The sequence below is a fragment of the Ambystoma mexicanum genome, chromosome 6q (genome assembly GCF_040938575.1).
Source record: "Ambystoma mexicanum isolate Mex_15411 chromosome 6q, UKY_AmexF1_1, whole genome shotgun sequence".
Classification (NCBI taxonomy): Eukaryota; Metazoa; Chordata; class Amphibia; order Caudata; family Ambystomatidae; genus Ambystoma; species Ambystoma mexicanum.
Window position 1 is genome coordinate 1237287463 of NC_090937.1, and position 8214 is coordinate 1237295676.

The 8214-nt window shown below is 52.3% G+C and overlaps 1 pseudogene; it reads right to left on the reverse strand.

Annotated features, from left to right (window-relative positions):
• Positions 1-3430: 3430 nt before the first annotated feature.
• On the reverse strand, positions 3431-6650 carry LOC138517205 (28S ribosomal RNA; annotated as a pseudogene).
• Positions 6651-8214: the final 1564 nt, after the last annotated feature.

The following is an 8214-nucleotide window of genomic DNA, read 5'->3' on the forward strand; positions in this document are numbered from 1 at the left end:
GAACACGTGAGATCCCACTTCAGAGGAGAGGTCAACAAGATGCTTGGTCTCTGAGTTATAGAGCCATATACAAGTCCACGGTCTAGTCCAATTGTTCTGGTACCAAAGGTAGGATCCAAGGAGTTGAGATTCAGTGTGGACTATAGAGCTCTAAATGCAGTCACTAAGACTGATACCCATCCTTTGCCAAGGGCAGATGAACTGGTGGATAGACTTGGTTCAGCCAAGTACCTCAGTACATTTGATTTAACCTCAGGCTATTGGCAAATAGCACTGACAGACCATGCCAAGGAGAAAACTGAATTTTCTTTCCCAGCAGGCCTCTACCAGTTGAAGGTTATGCCTTTTAGACTAAAGAATGCATCTGCTACATTTCAAAGGATAGTTAATCACATTTTGAATGGGATGGAGGACTTCTGCATGGCATACTTCTATCACATTGCAGTTTTCCACCCTACATGGAAAGAACACATTGATCACCTGGGATATGTTTTGCAGGCTCTTGAGCAGGCCCATCTGACCATAAAGGCAAGCAAATGTCAAATTGGTCAGAGTGAAGTGGTCTACCTTGGTTATGCGGAAGGAAGACGTGAGATAAGGCCATTGCCCAGCAAAGTACAAGCTGTGCAAAACAGGGTCTTCCCTACTACTCACACCCAGGTGAGAGCTTTCCTATGTCTCACTGGGTACTACAGGAATTTCATATAGAACTATGGGTCCGTAGCTTCTCCTTTGAATGTGATCTCCTCTCCAAAATTCCCTAAAAAGGTTAAATGGAACAAGGAGTACAATCAAGCCTTTGAAAACCTGAAGAAAGCCCTTTGTCAAGCTCCAGTCCTAAGAGCTCCTGATTATCACCAACCCTTCATTGTGCAGACAGAGGCCTCCAATATAGGTAAGGTGCAGTCCTCAGTCAACTGGATGAGAAACGTAGGGAGCACCCCATTTGCTTCATCAGTAGGAAACTGAAGGAACCAGAAACAAGGTGGGCAACCATAGAGCGTGAATATTTTGCCATTGTGCGGTCTCTGAAGAGGTTTAGACTATACTTATATGGATATACCTTTGTGATTCAGACAGACCACCAACCCTTGAGATGGTTAATGCAAATGAAAGGGGAGAACCCAAAGCTTCTAAAATGGTCAATATGCCTGCAAGGGTTTGATTTCACCATTGTGCACAGAGCAGGATGTCATCACCAAAAAGCTAATGGCCTCCCTAGGATGTTTTTAATCGACTAGAGGTAGAGATTCATCCAGGAGTGGATTAAATCCTCCGGTCCCTTAGGCTGAGGGGGGCGAGTGTTAGGGAGAATTCTCATAAATGGCTAATTTCCCTTACCTAATGACTCCCTCAGCAGCTTTGCTGGATTTCTAGGATTTATTTTTTCACCTGGTAATAATGTGAGTCTTTTTTTCCCATTCTTACATGTGTTTTGCTGTGTGTGTTTTTACAATTTGTGTGATCTTGGGCTCTGGAGCCTCACCTACTCCATGAGCACCATTATTTTGTGTGTGTTACACAGCACCTTCAGTGCAATGACACAGGGTTGTCTTTTAGACTTACCATTGACTCCATTTTTCTGGGACTGACTACTGCCTCCCAGAAACATTTATGGTTGCCATTAACTTTATGTAGTCTCTTTAAACTACAAACCCAGTACACCCCATCTTAGATGAAGTATTGGAAAGGGTTAATTCCTATCCCTTTTTGTCTGTGTCTCTTGGAGCACTGTTTCGCTCCCTTTATATCAAGACTTGGCTGGTGGCAGTGGCAACTACCCAAACTTTTCTTCCGCGGTTATCTTATATAACCATGATATTGTTTTAGGCTATCATATTAGCCTCGAACATAAACCCGCTTGACCAAACATATTTTATTTTGGCTCCGGCTGTGTTTGATTCCTTTGTTCACCGTCTTTTCACAGGCTTCTGCACAGAAACCCTACTTAAGGCACCTGAAAGTCTGGGTAGGCAGGATGTGAGGGAGGGGTCTTCAGACCCCTGCCATGGGTTCCCTTGGTAACCCAAGTCACACTCCTGTTATATTGACTAAGGGGACTGTTCTTGCCAGGACAGCCACCCTGCTGTGTGATTGACAACCAGGCTGTATGATTGGGAGAAAACTGCATAAAAAGCAGGTCTCTGGGACTGGAAAGGCAGAGTCGCCACTGGAATGAAAGAACCAACGAGGAGCTGATGGAAGAGGACCCCTTCAACGACTGAACTGCCCAGTGAAGCCCTGCTGCAGGTACAAATCTTCAGAATCCGACGACAGAGAAGATCCTCCAGGAAACTTCTTCCCTTGAGCTGATGGGACCAACCAGGTTGCCCAAACTGCAAGCCAGGACCCCTCCTCTGGTCGAATTCACTGTACAGAGCTACAGTGGGCCGGAGAGCCAGGAAGGTTGGGCCCTGTTTGGGTTTTAAGGAGCGCATCTTTTATTTGTTGCTTTGCTCTGCGGCTGGTTTCTTCCCTGGGTAGTGCAGGACCCTCCAGTCTTCCTACTTTGTGTCAGTCCGACAGTCGCTTCAGGAACCGTGAGTCTGTAGGATCTACCTGGAACCTCCTCCTCAGCTACAGCTTCCTCTCCGTTTTCAGGTACTGTTCAAACCCGGTTGCTCATTTCGCTCAGCCGCGGGGAAAGTGTGTGAAATCTTTCTCCAATCCAAGGGCTTGTCCTTCTTTTGTTTGTGAACTAACTTTTCTACCACCCAACCTCGTCTTTAATACGTGGCACAAACTTTACCACAAACTCCCCTAAACCGTGTGATCTTGAGCAAAAGACTTTTGTCCTACTGACTTTTTTCCTAAGCCTTCGACCTGATTCTAACATTGTAGTTCCTCATGTTCTATTGCCCTGAGTACTCACCTGTCAGTGTGGTTCAATTTCTTTTTAACTTTGTCTTACCCACCTTTTTAAATGCTGGAGTGCCATTTTGCTCCCACTTCATTTTGTGAGCTTAATTTGTTTAGGATTTAAGGGAAGTGGTGTGGGGTATTAAGGGTGTGATTTTTAAACTGCTTGCAATGGTGTAATGTTATACAACTGAAGAGTAAAATAAATGTATATTCTTTTACTTGAAAACCTTGAGTCAGTGTTTGCCTGAATCATAGTAATTGCTGTCCTTTGTGTAACTATTTGATACTGCTCACTTACTCTTGAGATAGGTCTGGCTGCTCAGCCATCACTACCACTTTACCTGTGCAGTACAGGCTTGTACCAAAGGTGAATTTGTACAGTCACTTGTAGGCTTAATTGTGTGTTGTGCTCCCAAAGGGTACTGCATATAATTCTGCCTAACAGTCACGAACACGCGGTGCACTAAGGGTGAGAAAGATGGCCCCCTTCTGTCCACACTCGAGTCCGGAGACGAGCGGCTGCACGCACTGGCCCATAAGCCGGCTATCCTAGGCCAACCGAGGCTCCACAGCGATGCAGTCTCATTACGGTTTAGGGGGGGATTCTGACATAATCCCACAGATGGTAGCTTCGCCCCAGTGGCTCCTAAACCAAGCACATACACCAAATGTCTGAACCTGCGGTTCCTCTCGTACTGAGCAGGATTACTATTGTAATAACACATCATCAGTAGGGTAAAACTAACCTATCTCAAGACGGTCTAAACCCAGCCCCCAATTAGTGGGTGAACAATCCAACGCTTGGTGAATTCTGCTTCACAATGATCGGAAGAGCCAACATCAAAGGATCAAAAAGCGACATCTCTATGAACGCTTGTCTGCCAGAAGCCAGTTATCCCTGTGATAACTTTTCTGGCACCTCCTGCTTGAAACCCAAATTGCCAGAAGGATTGTGAGGCCCCACTTTCACTGTCTGTATTCATACTGCAAATCGAGATCAAGCAAGCTTTTTCCCCTTCTGCTCCACGGGAGGGTTTCTGTTTTCTCTGAGCTTGCCTTAGGACACCTGCGTTATCGTTTGACATGTATACCGCCCCAGACAAACTTCCCACCTGCTACTGTCCCCGGAGCGGGGAGTGCCCAGTGGGCGCTGGGGGCTTGGTGCCAGAAGCGAGAGCTCCATGGGGCTCGCCCCCGCCGCATCGGTTAAGTGAATAAATGATAAAAGTAGTGATATTCTACCGGCGGCCCGAGGGCCTCCCACTTATCCCACACCTCTCATGCCTCTTCACAGTGCCAGACTAGAGTCAAGCTCCCCTCTCCCTGCTGATTCTGCCAAGCCTGTTCCCTTGGCTATGACTTTGCTAGATAGTAGGTAGGGACAGTGGAAATCTCATTCATCCATTCATGCGAGTCACTAAATAGATGACGAGGCATTTGAATACCTTAAGAGACTCATAGTTACTCCCGCCGTTTACCTGCGCTTCATTGAATTTCTTCACTTTGACATTCAGAGCACTGGGCAGAAATCAAATCGCATCAACACCCACCTCAGGCCTTCGTGATGCTTTGTTTTAATTAAACAGTCGGATTCCCCTGGTCCGCACCAGTTCTAAATTAGCTGCTAGGCGTCGGCCGAGGCAGCACGCCAGCCCTGAACCCCAGGACGGAAACGGAGATAGGCGACCACTGCAGCTGGGGCGATCCACAGGAAGGGCCCAGCTCGCATTCATAGTCGGCACCGCCCCTGGGGGCAGACGCCTCATCCAGCCGTGGCGCACTCCCAGCCCAGATTCGCGCCGCAGCCCGACCGACCCAGCCCTTAGAGCCAATCCTTATCCCGAAGTTATGGATCTGACTTGCCGACTTCCCTTACCTACATTGTCCCAACATGCCAGAAGCTGTTCACCTTGGAGACCTGCTGCGGATATGATTATGGTCCGGCGTGAGATTTACACCATCTCTGCCAGATTTTCAAGGACCAGCGAGAGATCACCGGACGCCGCCAGAACTACAATGCTTTCCAAGTCTCAGGCCGCTCTCTCGGGGCGAACCCATTCCAGAGTGCCATGCACTTCACAAAGAAAAGAGTACTCTCCCCAGGGCCCCCACCAGCTTCTCCAGGATAATTTGCGTTACCACAATGGATGCCACAAGGGCGCCCGTCTCCACACTCTGGGTTCGGGGATCTGAACCCGACTCCCTTTCGATTAGCTGAGGGCAACGGAGGTTCCAGTCCGAACGGCGCTCGCCCTTCTCCTAGGACCAACTGACCCATGTTCAACTGCTGTTCACATGGAACCCTTCTCCACTTCGGTCTTCAAAGTTCTTGTTTGAATATTTGCCACTACCACCAAGATCTGCACCTGCGCGCCTCCACCCAGGCCCTTGCCCCGGGCTTCCTTGCCCACCGCAGCGGTGCTCCTACTCATCGCGGCTTATCCCCCATGGCTCTCAGGGCTGGCGACAGCCTGGTATGGGCCCGACGCTCCAGAGCCATCCATTTGCAGGGCTTGTTGATTAGGCAGATGAGTTATTACACACTCCTTAGTGGATTCCGACTTCCATACCCACCGTCCTGCTGTCTATATCAACCAACACCTTTTCTGGGGTCTGATGAGCATCTGCATTGGGCACTTTATCCCGGTGTTCGGTTCATCCCGCAGTGCCAGTTCTGCTTACCAAAAGTGGCCCAAGTTTGAGAATAGGTTGACATTGTTTCGGCCCCAAGACCTCTAATCATTCGCTTTACCAGATAAAACTGGGGTTTCTGAGCACCAGCTATCCTGAGGGAAACTTGGGAGGGAACCAGCTACTAGATGGTTCGATTAGTCTTTCACCCCTATACCCAGGTCGGATGACCGATTTGCACGCATGGACCGCTACAGACTTCCACCAGAGTTTTCTATGGCTGCGCCCTGCCCAGGATTAGTTCACCATCTTTCGGATCCTATCACACACGCTCATGCTCCTCCTCCCCAACAGAGCGGGCGAGTCAGGCCGGTGGTGTGCCTTCCGCGATGCCGCAACGGCATCCCACGTCAGCCGGCCCTCACCTTCATTGCGCCACAGGGTTTTGTTCGGCCCTCCGACTTGTGCACGTGTTAGACTCCATGGTCCATGTTTCAAGATGGGTCGGGTGGGTAACTGACATCACTGCAGACCCCTGGTGCCCCGCCCCGTGGCACAAAGCTATCGGGGCACCCTGAGAACAGTCCACCCCAGTCGACAGTTGCACCGGGAGAAGGGCACGGTGGCGATCAATCTCCCTCAGCCCCGCAGACACAGCAAAACTACTGCCAGGGGGCTGTAACACTCTCTGCCGGAGTCACCTGCCCCTCGGGGCCTTCCCAGCTGACCTAGAGTGGGTTGCGGTGCACCTCCACGGAGGAAATGCACCCTGCAGGGGCCGGGTGCATTTTACGGTACTTCTTGGCTATCGGTCTTGTGCCCGTATTTAGCCTTAGATAGAGTTTACCAACCGCTTTGGGCTGCATTACAAAGCAACCCGACTCGGAGAATAGCCAATCCCGGTGTGCTGCGGGCCGCTACCAGCCTAACACCGTCCGCAGAGTGAGCCTTGATCAGAAGGACTTGGGCCCCCTGAGCAATGCCAGGGAGTCAGTCTTCTGTACGCCGCATTTCCTGAACCCACCGCCGGATGGGGATTCAGCACTGGGCTCTTCCCTCTTCACTCGCCGTTACTGAGGGAATCCTGGTTAGTTTCTTTTCATCCACTTAGTAATATGCTTAAATTTAGCAGATTCCCCACATCTGCTCTGAGGTCGTAGTCGAGGGAGCAGGAGAGCTCATGGGGCGGCTGGCCGCGGGCCCGGAGCTGTAAAGGGGGGGTGAGCCCCTAAGTGCTTCGCCCCAGCGCAGCAGATTGTGTGATTTCCCAATCTGCTAGGCCGAAGCCCTCCTGGTCGCAAGGCCCAACCTCCAGGCCTGTCCCACTCCGGCAGCTGTGGGACACCACAGACAGCCACACGCAGCAGGGCCCTGTGCCCCGGGGCAGGGGCGAAGGCATGTCAGGCTTTTTCAAGGCCCGCCGCCACCTCTGGTGCCACCGTCGGGGCCTGCGCGGCCAGGTCAGAGGGATCCTGTGCCAGTGCTAATTGGGGTCTGACCTTAGGGGGACGAATGGAACAGGGTTCCTGTGACAGCCCCAGCCGCGCCCAGGGGAGGGATCCCCGGGACAATTGACGTTCAAGTTACCCTCAGGTGCGTTCAATTCTCTAACACTAATTCTCGCAGCTAGCTGCATTCTTCATCGACTCGTGAGCCGAGTGATCCACCGCCAAGAGTCACAGGCAACTTTTGTTTTGTTCCAGACATTGGCCCGAACCTGCCGATGCAGGAGAGGCTGGGGGGGAGGCAGTGCCGCCCGTCCTGCCCGCCGCAGTCGAGACAGCCCGGCGCCCTGTCGAGCTTCCCCACTTGGGAGTCGGCCGGGACCATTGGGGGTTTTAAGAGAAAACAAAAAATAAAATACAGGTGCTCAGCCTGGGAAGCTTGCCCGCCACCCCCGTCAGCCACACGGCGGCAGGGCTTCCCATGGTGACTGAGGCATGCTGCTACACCGCCGGCCCACCTGGCCCGATTGCCGCTCGGTCTAACCCCGGCCTGACCCCCTTCGCTGCTTCCCTTTCAGAGAGATGGATGGAGGGGTGGGCCAGAGTCAGCATGGGCAGTGGGGTCGGGTGGGACCACTAGAGTCTTCAAACTGCAGCCTGGCTGCACAGGGCTGACCTCAAGGTACCTAGTTGAGAGGGAAGGTCACCCACTGCGTTGGCGGGCCTGGCCATTGCTCGCCGATGTATGTGGGCGGCTGGAACCTCGACGCCCACCCCAGCGTGTTGGGCCCCTGTCTGCCCTGGGGAGGCATCCCTCGAGAATGGCTGGACTTCCCTCGGCTCCCAGCTGCTCTCACTTGGGGGCTTCCCTGCCAACCGGGGTGCGCCCACCTAACGCCTGGCCTTCTGGCAGTTTGGGGTGGAGGAGCGCGTCCCCGTCCGGCACGGCGGCTCAGGAGCTGGCTCGGTGAGGACTAGGGGGTGCTCGGGGCTCCCTCCTCTCTCCGGTCGGGAGGAGACGTTCCCCAGCAGGTTAACCCAACCCCGCCAGGCATCCTCATCCATCTGCTGGGTTGCGGAACCCCCATCGGCGCAAGGGAATCCCGCTCCCCGGGTTGTGGGTTGTCTGCATCTGGCAGGCAATCGAGGTTGGGCCCGCGGCTCTCCCTCCAGCTGCTCCGCCGTTAATGACCCTTTCACAGGTTCACCTATGGAAACCTTGTTACGACTTTTACTTCCTCTAGATAGTCAAGTTTGATCGTCTTCTCGGCGTCAC